The sequence below is a fragment of the Ceratina calcarata genome, unplaced genomic scaffold (genome assembly GCF_001652005.2).
Source record: "Ceratina calcarata isolate Rehan_Ccalc_2016 unplaced genomic scaffold, ASM165200v1 scaffold422.2, whole genome shotgun sequence".
Taxonomy (NCBI): Eukaryota; Metazoa; Arthropoda; class Insecta; order Hymenoptera; family Apidae; genus Ceratina; species Ceratina calcarata.
The window spans coordinates 308,247-319,928 of NW_017165837.1; the positions used below are offsets into that span (position 1 = coordinate 308,247).

An 11,682-nucleotide genomic window follows, 5' to 3' on the forward strand; every position below is an offset into this window, starting at 1 on the left:
GGGGGCGGGGGCGCAGAAGAGCGGACTAAGCCGGTGAAACAATAAATTTCGCGGGCATTCACGTCGATCGCCGAGAGGATGAGCCGACGTCGACGATCGACGGCCTTTGTTGGCCGGCCGTAAGCCTCCCTATCCACCCTCGGTAACCTCTCCTTCTCACCCCGAAAAGGGGGTGGGTCGGGCGAGGTGAGCGATCTCTTCCCTTCCTCGAACATCGCGGTGCACCAGACGCCGGCAAACCTGATACAATGGAACAACGTTCACGACCGTTTCGTGCCGTTTCCGCGGCGGAAACTCCCCCGGAAACGGGGACTTTAACACTGACGTCACCGGTCACCGGTCGCCACCAGCAACCTCTTTTCACAGCGGCAAGGTATCTAATGCCTCCACTCGATCCCGACCGCTCGAATTACGACGGGGTCGGTTATGCGATACCTTTTCCGTATAAGCGAAGAGAGGGATGCTCAAGGGGCGAGAGCTGCAGGCGACCGAGAAGGAAGTTCTGGTGACGCGCAGCCTGTGTGCTTCGGGATTTTATAAAGGCATTTGGAAAAATGAGACAATGTTCGGGGAGCTGTGCGGATTGTCTTCATGAATTGTGCATCAGTCGGAGAAGCCTGCGGCTTGGACCGATTTTATTCGGAATTTCGGCGCATCGACGGTATCCCCGTCGTTATTATGAAACTGATTTTTCGCCACGGATCTGTCGCCGCACCGTTTGGCTTCTGATCGATAATAGTAATATCGGGCGAGGAGCGAGAATTATTCAGCCGACGGATTTAACTCAGTCGCCCAGTGGCAGTTGATTTTGATAAATAATTCTTGAAGGCCTCGTATCCTCCAGCGGCTTCCGTTTATTCAATTTGTAGGAAAAATGGCCGTAATCCGCTCGGGTGGCCGTAGCCGAGGAATGCAGCCGTTTTACAATAAATATCCGGCCGATAAGCTGTGCAAAAGTCCGGTGCCCGGTGAACCGTTGAGGGGAGCACATTTTTATTTTTGTAGGCACGCGAAATTTATGGTTGACGAATGGCTCTCGGAGTTTTTCTCCGGGAAATAGCTCGTTAATCTTTCGAATTATTCTCGCTTCCAACTTTGCCACGGTTTGCTACGCGCGTGCTTCGCGGATCGGCGATATTTCGTTCGCGCCAAAAGGTGTAAGCCATGCATATGTATATCCCTCTGATAAGATTACACACAGACAGCTGCCACACCGTTATACGTACGGATCGAGTTTAACAGTATGTACGCGTATCAAACACTCCGGTGCATACTTTAATTTTTGCTTATTATCCGTCATACCGTCGTTTTTTGTTGGATTATCCTCGGGTCACTATCTATTTGGGTTATCGTAATTACCGACATTTAAATCGGATTACGCGCTTCGTAATTAACGCCCGTGCAAACATAAAGATATTCGCACGCGTTTTCGCGCGAAAACATTTTCATTAGCACGCGATCCGGAAAAAAAGGGTTCCGTTCGCGCGCGAAACGATTGCATAGCTATTATGAAACGATTTTCACCGGTCGCGTCGCAGCGCGTGCCTCTAATTTGAAGTTTTCCAGTAAACAAAAGGGCGCACGGTTTCGACGCGTATCCATCCGAACAATTAGGCAGTCGCATCACCGGTCGGCAACGAACGAAACGCACTCGTTTGCATTGACGTTCGTCAAGTCAAATACCCGTGAGCCGTACGAATTTCGTTCGTTCCCGGCATGCTCGAAAAATGGAAGGTGTCGTGACCACCGTGGCGGGAAAAAAAGACGATTGGCTCTAACCACTCAAGGGGTTGTTGTCGCTTGATAACGTCGTCGACCGAACGGTGTCGACGGGTTCATTAAAATGCACATCCGCAAGCCGCGAAGCTTCACTCGACGCCCGCCTCGCGTTCCTTTTATTTTACATCCAGCACGGTTCTTCAATACATTGCCTGTAACTTCTGTGCGAAGTTTTTCGTTCAAAACATATTCGCGGGACGGGGGTTGGGGGGGTTAGGGGGCGCGAAAGGCTCGGGCACAGGATACATAGAGAGCCCAGAGAGGGGAGGGAGAGGTAGTGTGGCGAGAGAGCTCGAGTTAGGGAGAAAGGTAGTGCTCAACGGCGTCGAGGCTGCAACCGACACGGCAGTCTTGTAGTTTCGAAACAGCTCTCCAATTTTAATGAGACCCGTCTATTTCTCCGCGATTCTGTCTCCGTGTTACGGCCTGTCTTCGTGTAATTATATTTTGATTCCTCGAGCTGCGCAGCCTCCACCCCCCTCGCTGGCGGCCCGTTCCCTCGCGTTTTCTACCTCCCGATGCCCATCCCTTGTCACGGTCTCGAACTTTTCCCTCTCTTTCACTCCGGCCCTTGTCCCCGATGTAACCGTCCGTCCTCCTCCTGGTCGTTGTCGGTATTATCTTCGTGCGCCGTTCTCCTCGTTTTCTTTCTATTTCGTTCCGTGTGCACGAACCCAGTAGAAGGTCGTTGTGAATGCTAATACATCCACCTCTTCAACTCTCCACGGCCAGCATCGACTGGCTGGATCACGGTTAGTCCGCCCCCTTGGGTCACCTTCCTTCTTCGCCGACAGTCCGTGGCTGTCCTCTCCTTCCGGTTCCCGGCACTCGACCAATTTGTTTTGCTCCACAGATTGAGTTACAATTCGGGGTAAATAGAAAACTACCACCCCTGGCTGGTCCTGTTCGCGGAAATTCGCTTTGCATTCCCTTTATTTCACTGCCCGCCCCATTGACCGCCACTTCGGAGCATCCTTACTTAATTACCGGCTAGTTACGATACTTGAACAACTTCTCGTGGTCGGTATTCGAGAACGTCTCCGGTCCCCTCTCTATTTCACCGTCGCTCTCGTATCACGGGTATAACTTATTAACGGGCAAACAAAGCCGTAAGTCTCGCGGATCGGCAAAAGAAGATAATTAACGGTCTTGACGGTGACGGGGGCGCAATCACGCGCGCGATCGCGCGTACGTGGCCACACACGCGGGATAGAATTTGCATGGACCGTTTCGCAAGGGGTGGCTACCGTTTCGAAACACAATACAATTCGATGCTACAATTCACAATCAAACGGTATCGAGATGCAACGAACGGTGGAATCGTGCCGCGGCCGTCGGCATAATTTAAGCGACGAACGTATATCATTTTGTCGTTCAATTAAATGTATTAAAATATAAATCTTGATATCGGCCGCTGGCCGCAGAATAGAACCAAATGAAATCATTTCCTTTCAATTGCAAGCGTTTGTGCAGTAGAGTGGATTTAAAGAGGACGCGTCCATCGATTCTCACACCGTCGCCTTCCGTACACGTACACCCGCACACGTACGCGTAGCCACGTAGGTACGTTCGTATATCGATGCGAGCGATAACTACGAGTTTAACTCTCGCGAGCGGTTTGCTCGTTTCAGCGTATTTAACAGCAGTGTAGCAAAGGGCTCAGCTGTTGGGGTGGTTGGCACATGGGGACCATGGCGCACGCCATTACAATGGCAACCAACCCCGGCTCCCACTGGCCTTCCCGCAATCTCTCTCTCCTCTCTCGACACGAGGTTCACGAGGGCTGTCTGTCCGTTCATTTCGTTCGTCCGCTCGTCCATCCGTTCGTTCGTTCGTTCGTTCGTTCGTTCGTTCGCCGGCTCGTCTCTTCGTCTGCATGCGCGGGCGTATGTTATCCCACTTTTTTGCCACAAGCCTCTCTACATTGCCTCTTCTCTGTCCCTCCTAGCCAGCGAGGGATCGATCCGTTGAACACATCGCCCTCTGGCCCATTGAAAATTGCTACAATTCAGAACAATTTGGTGTTCGATTTGACAATGGGAGGAATCGTTGTTTTTAATCCGCGAACGTTAAATCCCCTTTTACAAACGGTAGCTCGTTGTCCTGGAAATAATACCGCGCCGCCCGATACCGTCTATTTAAAGCGATTTCATCGTCACCGATCTCCTCCTTTGAAATCCTTAGTGCACTAGCTTTTAAATTGTTTACCCGCCCTAAACGAACAGTAAACATCGTTCAACAGAGGAGTAACCGTTCCGTCATGGATTGCCTGGCCGAGGAGCCGAGGAGAAGGATCCATTAAAGTAACGAGCGCGCGTATTGTTTCGGCATAAACAGGGTAGAGGCGGCACGGAAAGGAGAGAACCGGCTACGGAATGCCTCGGCGGATTGTACGGGTAACGAGTGTGCGAGCGCGAACCACTCTCCCCTAAGAAGGATTTGTACGATAGAAGGGAGTGCAAGGCACTGGGGAAATAAGGTAATACCTACAGCTTTGTCTCGATCGGGGGCAAGAAGAGCCGGCCGCGCGTTGTCGAGGGAAGCAAAGGACACCGGTCCGCCTTATTTCCTCGAGCAACGATGCACTTTATCCATTTCTTACTTCTTGCCAGCCCTTTATTACACCGAAACGAGAGCGGTCGCGGCCTACGCGACCATCGTGACCCGGTATCAAACTAAAATTACGTCCTCGCGCGAACCCAAGCCAAGACGAGCGAGAACAAGGGTATATACGTATAGTGGAAGAAGGAAGTTTCGAGCGACGCGACGAGTCGAAGCTGGTTGCCGGAAAATTCCGGGCCGCCGAACACGAAGAATGGAAATTCCCATCGTGGCGGCGGCATGGCAGGAGGTAGGACCTCTGGATGGGAAGCATAACCTGCGATGCATTTTCTGCCGTTGTTCCAGCGGACGTGAAATCCTCCGCAAGGCCGCACTCACCGCACCGAGATTCATTCGTACCAGAATGAGAGCCGTGAAATTCTTTGCCCTCGGAGGCTTCTATACGGAATACACATTTCCCGGTGAAATATAAAACTTTCATGGACTACCTGTCGTGCAGCTAGTCTATTGGAAAAGCTAATTTAGCTCGTTCCTTAAATGAGATCTGGTTTCGCGTCGGGTATAAAATCCCTTCGGTTACTTGGGTACCCGTGGAAAAATCCGATTTTCTTCTTACCCGAACGGCCTTCGGTAGAAAAATAATTTTCAGCCGTCTACTATATATTTTTTCACAGAAATATGAAATTAGTTATGAACTTTAATCTATTGAAACAACGGTTATCTCTGCGAAAGAATGAAATGTTTCGTATAACTGGGAAGTTGCTTAGTTGCGTGCAACGATACAGCGCGATGCACAGAATCGAATGGAGACGGAGTGGCGTGCTGCTGCGCGGTGGCGGCGGGGCATTAACGATTGTTGCGGTTATCAGAAGGGCTGAGTTATGTACGGTAACGAGCGAAGTTCCGCGCAAAATTTAAGAGCCTCATCGTTTTAGGCTTAACATACGAAGGCGATGCATAGTTGAAGGCACGAAGATAATCCAGACGGCGGAAGTATGTCGGTGTTCCGAACCCCATGGCGAAAGCTCCTCTTCTCGTACGTCTCCTGACGCTCTACATATTCACTTTCCAGCTTGGAGCACGCTGCCCCTCCCGCCTCTCCCTGTTCTTACCCGTCCCGGCTTGGTCTAATGTCTTAATCTTCCGTGTGTGAAGAATTGAGCCGAGCCAAATGAAATTTGCATAGTCGTTACCGCCCCGCCGCCTTTACTCGGGGTTGTTCGGTCGCTTCACTTCGGTCCCTCTTAGCCCAGGCGGGGAAACGAGGCGACGGTGTTGTTCCGTTTGATTACCGAGAAAAATATTTTCCAATCGCCGTTTCGACTCGCCGTTCTTAAAACAAGCGGACGCAATATAGTAGGGGCGAACGTGTACGTATACGACGAGAGGGAATGAAGCTCCAGTGATAAAAGAGGAACGGTTGGTGAAATGAACGTTAGTTCATCCTATTTCATTGGTCGCGCACACGTTCGACGGGGTGTGTGTGCTTCGTCTAAAAGTCAATAATACGTCGCGAACGGAATATCGAATACTTTTAATAATCGAATCATTCGGGATCGGATATAAAGGTAGAACGGTTCGCGACACTCCTCGTATCTAAATTGTAAATGTCGTTAAACTGCGGCTCTTAGCCGTCGTTACGGATGCATCGTCGAGGCTACAAGCCGTAGGAACAATATGGGCGTTGGTAAATTGCAAGGGTTTGCATTCAGGCCAACGTTTTCAGCTATCCGGTTACTTTCAATTGGTTGAAGTAACCAGGAATTGCTGCAGTGTCCCCGATCGATCTTTAATAAGCGTCCCCTTTGGATAAGGATTCGAGACAGTGTGTGTAGTACAGGATAGAGGGGCCTTGAAGTTACCGAGGTGTAGGAGCTAGCGTAAGGAATAACATGGAACGCGTTGGCTAGGTCAGGAGGTTCAGGAGCCGATAAGGGCTTGCCAGCTATGCCCGTTAACGACTATGTAAATTGACGGGTCTATTTATTCTAGTTATCGTATCGAAACTCTCCCCCTCTGTTCGGATGAAAACATCAGGCTGCAGTTTCTCAGAGTGCCATCTTCGACCGCTCCTACCAGCGAATAGATAATTATGTTAATCCCGAGCTCGCTCTAATTGCGATACGAGGATCATTGTTCGATCGCGTCTTTAGATCCATCCATGTCCGTTTATCTCGGATCCGAGGTACACGGATCCATGTGTACTCGTTTGATTTGCGTCATCCTCCGAGCATTATATTTCTCTCCATCTTCCCTGGATCCTCGTAATGTACACGTTTTACGTTCGATCGAAATTACAAATAAATTTAGTGGCCGCGAAATTGCTTCTCCGACGGATACTCGATAAGAGAGTGGGCTATCATAACGCGCTGTCCGACCATTTTATTGCAATGCTAAAGTAGATATTGATCCGAATCCAAGAGAATCACGAACCAAGGTGCTCGACGACCATCGATCCGTCGTGGAGAAAGAGGAGGAGGGTAATCATTTTCCGTGTCCTCCTGCTCCTCCTCCTCTTCCGTCGGTTATCCGAATTGGGTTCGAGGGGGTCTCCTAGCAAAGTTGGGGACTAGGAGAGGACACAAACACCTCCTTTCGGGTGTTGAGAAGGAGAAGGGATCGGGTAGGCCCCGATGCGGTGTGCCGGCAGAGAGTGAGAGCTCGTAGGAGATCGGAGGAAGCGGAAGCGAGACGGGAACAGAAAACGAAAGCACGAGACGGAGAGGGAATTGCTCCCTCTCTCATTCTGTCCCTCTCACTCTCTCTTTCTCTCTCTCAGTTTGGAATGAGAGGATGCATGAGAGACTGCTCCAGACCGTGGAGAGCGGGAGTGAGGGTGCTGCCTTGGGGTTCATTATTCAGGGCTATTGATTTCCATCCACCTCCTACCATCAGCCCACCCAACACCACCGGCGACCAAGAGCGAAAGAGAAAGCTAGCAGGAACGAGCGAGATGGGACCAAAAAGAGATTGACGGGCGGCCGTTCTCTTTCGTTCTTTCTTTCCTCCTTCCTTTCCCTTCCACCCTTTCTGTATCCCGTTGTTTGTCCCTCTCCCCACCCCTCACTCGTTTGCTCTTCTTGACTGTTCTATTCCTACTGCATCAACCTACATACTAACTGACATGCACTTAAACCAGGTGGCCCGCGTATAACAAGTAGGCTACTTGTATCCGTCGTGCGCGATTCTGTCGTTTCAACCTCCGTATCCACGCGCACCGACGATAACTGCGAATAATTTATCCCGAACACCATCAAATACACGCATATACCGCTAAACGAAATGTACGTAGCGGTAGTTGGATTTCTTCCTTGGAATCCAACGCGAATCCCATTCATCCTAATATCTGAATTTAAAAATCCGCAAAAGGATCCTGGCGTTTTCACCCGGCACGCCGCGGCACCCGATCCTTCGTCTTGGATTTGTCGATTTCTCCATCGTCTTCCGCGGAGTTAACGGAGTTAGGCCACAACTTCCATCGAAACTTTCTACCCGTAACGACGGTCCGAGGGGACTTGCGAGTTTTCTCTTTGAAATCCCTCGCTCGCGGTTTCCCGTCTGTGAAAAATCACCTTAAGGATCACGGGTATCACCGCGGGAGGGATACTCGCACGATCTTTATCCGGCATTCGTTTTTTTGTCGGATCCGAGGCAAAAAGTTAAGGGGAAACGATATGGCTCGAAGAAAACATAATGGATAGTAATTGCGGGCCATCCATCTTCATGGCTTCTAAATTGATTGTGCCACAATTTCTCTGTAATGTATATTATTATAAATCAATTCTTTTAGTGTTCGTTGATACTTTTAACTTGGACACAAATCGGATACTATAAATATAAGTTCCTAGAGGATTGTAAATCATTAAATGCATCGACAACACATGCATTGTATTGGCAAAGCATGCATATGATTTATAGCGACGGAAAATTCTGTGTATTTTCCATAATTCCATTATATGTGCAAACGTTATTTATAAATAGTTTTTGAAAAAGGTAGTATTAGATGAAAACCGGAAGAATCGGTGTACGTTTTCGGTTAAAATCACTTATGACGTTGATCTATTACCACCCAGTGAAATTGAAACGTTTCTCTGTGAAAAATATTGCGGGCAACATTCCCTCTTGCAGCTGAAGTAAATAGTTTTGAGTATCGTTCCGCTAAGATACGTTTGATTCATCGAGATTTCATTTCCAAAACTCGTCAAGCATTCTCTTTCTGCGATCAGATCTGAAATTCTATTAAAACCTGCATACCTTTCGTTCTCGGATTAACAGTTTTTATATTATATATGATTCGAGTATGCTCGAATGATTTCGTCGTATCTCGTATGGAGAGTACGTTCCACGGAACGAAATGTCTTTGTCACAATTATCGTGATAGCCAAATCAGCGGATTAGTGGATGGCGTGATATTCACGTGGAACGCGGTTCTCTGCTCGCGCGTTCCGGGTGAAGAGTCGGTCGGCGTCTCTTGGTGCGCGCGCTTGCCCTCTTTGACCGTGTCCAACGTTGCGTAACGTAAAACTCCATTAGGTGTTAGCTCCTCCGACGACGGTAAAACCGTTACTCGGTCTCCGGCCGTGGGTAGAAACGAGTTGAACCGTCGACGTAGGCGGACGGTGCGGGATATATAGGCGACCGGCACAGTGGGAGTAGGAGAGATAGGTATACACCACTGTTCCCGTGTATCTATAGGGATTGCAGCGCCGCGGGCGCCGGCGCGAAACGCTCGCTCGCGAGACCACCTCCGCGTGGTGGGCTCATGACGTCAGCTATCCTCAGTGTGCGGAGAGCGACCGCAGTGTACACCATCTCCACGTTTTGGCAAAGAAGGCAGCCGAGTTGCTGAATCGTACGAGTTTTATCGCGTCACGCAAGACGATCAGCTGGACGCAGACGCCAGCGGAATTGTTCATCGCACGCGTGTACACAAACAGTAGTCAGAGTCACGCGTCCGCACTAACGGATATACGCGGAACGGTTGATCCCCTGCCTTCTCGTTCGCCGGGACGAATCGCGACGATCAAAAACGTGAGAACACACGAGACAATCGATTCGGTGAAACAGCTCGAGCACGTCGGAGACACGAAAAGAGCGGCCGAACGGGAAGGGAGACGGTGTCGAGATAAATTTATCGTTTACGCGCGGCCGGCGAAACGGGTCAGTCGTTTTTGCGTCGGCTGACGAGGTGACGGACCCCGTTCTTGATGAGTACGACTACGTCGACAAGGAGTACGGTCGGTAGCCACGCGGTTGACGCTCTCACCGGCGGTACCAGCATCTCCGAGGGGGCTGACACCTAGCACGAGGAGCGTCTGCTGCGGAGCTAGCGGAGGAACGATTCCGAAGGGACTACCCCTCCTCCCTCGTACGGTGATAGTGCTGTTATTGTTGTTGTTGTTTGTTATCAATATTTGGTGATACACGTGCCGAGAGTCGCGAGTACTGACTACGCGCCCCTACGCTTTAATGATACCGAATCGCCCCTCGTAAACGGGGATAAGGTTTTACTGCTCGTCCATCCGGTTTTAATAGTGCCGCTCCGTGTTTTACGATCGAAGACGACCAGCCCCTTGTTAGTCCATCGGGTCGCGCCGCTGGATCAGCCGAATAATCGCAACAGTTTCACGGATTCAGTCTCGTCGGTCTGATAACAGTTATCGGAGATCGACGGCGACGACGACGACGACGACGACGACGACGACGACACGTGGATCCGATCGTTCCTAGCTCACGTGGTCGTCGGACTTGTTACCCGGCGACGCTCAGCGCTCCGCTCTCGCTGATACTCACGGATGTTCCTCACGTCGAAACGAGTTACGCGCGATCGGTTCGAGAGTTGCCGGTTACCGGTGTGCTCGTTGAAGTTTTATTGATGTCCCATAACGAAACCTCGGCGAACGGGTACGTGATCGGCGACGAGTGCACGGCCGAGTGATACCGAATAAACCGTGTGAACCGGATATCTCTTTCGTCGAACGACTCTTCCGTCCTGCCGTCCCGCTGCTCGAGGATCGCGACGCGCGCGTACCGTTTTCATGTCGCGACTAGGAGGAGAGGGATGACGGTGCATCGTCGTCGTTCAATCGCAGACACCGCCGTCGAAGAGGACGAAGAGGGCTCGTGAGTCGCGCGCGAGGATAAACGACCGGGTGCGCCATCGCCAGATACGAGACATTGGAACCGCGTGGTCGCTCGCGATTCTTCGTAGAGTCTCCTCGGATCCGCAAGCACGCGGAATCAACCAGGCAGCGTGGAGCGCTCGGCGATCGTGTGGCCGCGCGCCGCGGACCTCTACCTTTATCAACCAGGTACATCAATTTTCTTCGGCAATACGAAAACGCATGGAACTGCATTCGTCCGCTTTGTACCGGCGAGCCTTTGTTCGCCGGAGCGCACACGTTCGTTTCAAACGTGAGAATCATGCCAGCGAGTATGATAAGCGTATTCTCGTGACGGGCGTTCGTGTTCTCGGTCGAAATCGACATACGAAGCGTGTCTAAATATTTTGATATCTTTCTCGCCGTGCTTATTCACTGCGGATCAATTGTTTGAATAACGATCGCCTGAAATTTTACTTTAACACCGTTTCGAAATCATAGCATTTTTACACCATGGATCAGAGTCATACAAAATGATTCAGGTTGTAAGCAAACATTTTAGGTAGACACATGTAGGGGAGCGTAATTCATGGTTGACGGCCTAGAACGTATTCAGCCCTCGCCCGCTTGAATATTATATTTCTTTTATACCTATTCGTAATAAGACCGGAATGCACAGCTTGCAAAAAAAGAGATGGCAGGGAGGTTCGTACGGTATGTCGGGCCATTCTTCAGTGCCTAAGCAACGAGCTTTCATCGCATCGAGGGTGCATTCTTGCGCCACTGCTGGATCTCCCGAGCATATTCCAAGTATGCTCAATAGGATTCATATCCGGTGACAAAAGGCGTGCTATTTTTCCGTGACGTCCCAGGCAACCGTCCTCTTCTGTAGGAAACGCGTCTTGAGAAAGTTAGGAAGGCAATTTGTTTCACCGTACGACACCTGTCGTGATACGTTTCACGCAATTATTCAGTTCGTGGAATACTATTCTTAAATGCCAAAATCTAACAATTATTCATGTTACTTGAAAAGAGAAATTTGAATTATGAAGCATAAACTTCTATCTATAGACAGTATCTTCAATGATTTTCCTAACTGCTGATCATAAAATTTATGATAACCCACATTTAAGGATGTATTGGCTATACAGTCAATCCCAAATGTTTATGCACTTTAGAAACGCATTTTTTAAAAAGAAATCAGACGTCGGAAGAACATTGCTAATAATAAAAAACAAAA

At 49.9% G+C, this 11,682-nt stretch overlaps 1 protein-coding gene across 4 annotated transcripts in view; it reads left to right on the forward strand.

Moving 5' to 3' along the window:
* bru3 (CUGBP Elav-like family member bruno 3) overlaps nucleotides 1–11,682 on the forward strand; it is a 547,126-nt gene that overhangs the window by 38,460 nt on the left and 496,984 nt on the right. For 3 of the 4 annotated variants that reach the window (XM_026814953.1, XM_018027378.2, XM_026814954.1), the window contains exon 1: nucleotides 9,111–10,652. The exons of the other annotated variant lie outside the window; for it this stretch is intronic. The gene's annotated coding sequence lies outside the window, so the exon portion shown is untranslated. Of the gene's footprint in view, nucleotides 1–9,110; nucleotides 10,653–11,682 lie in introns of those variants that run through there. 4 annotated transcript variants of the gene reach the window in all.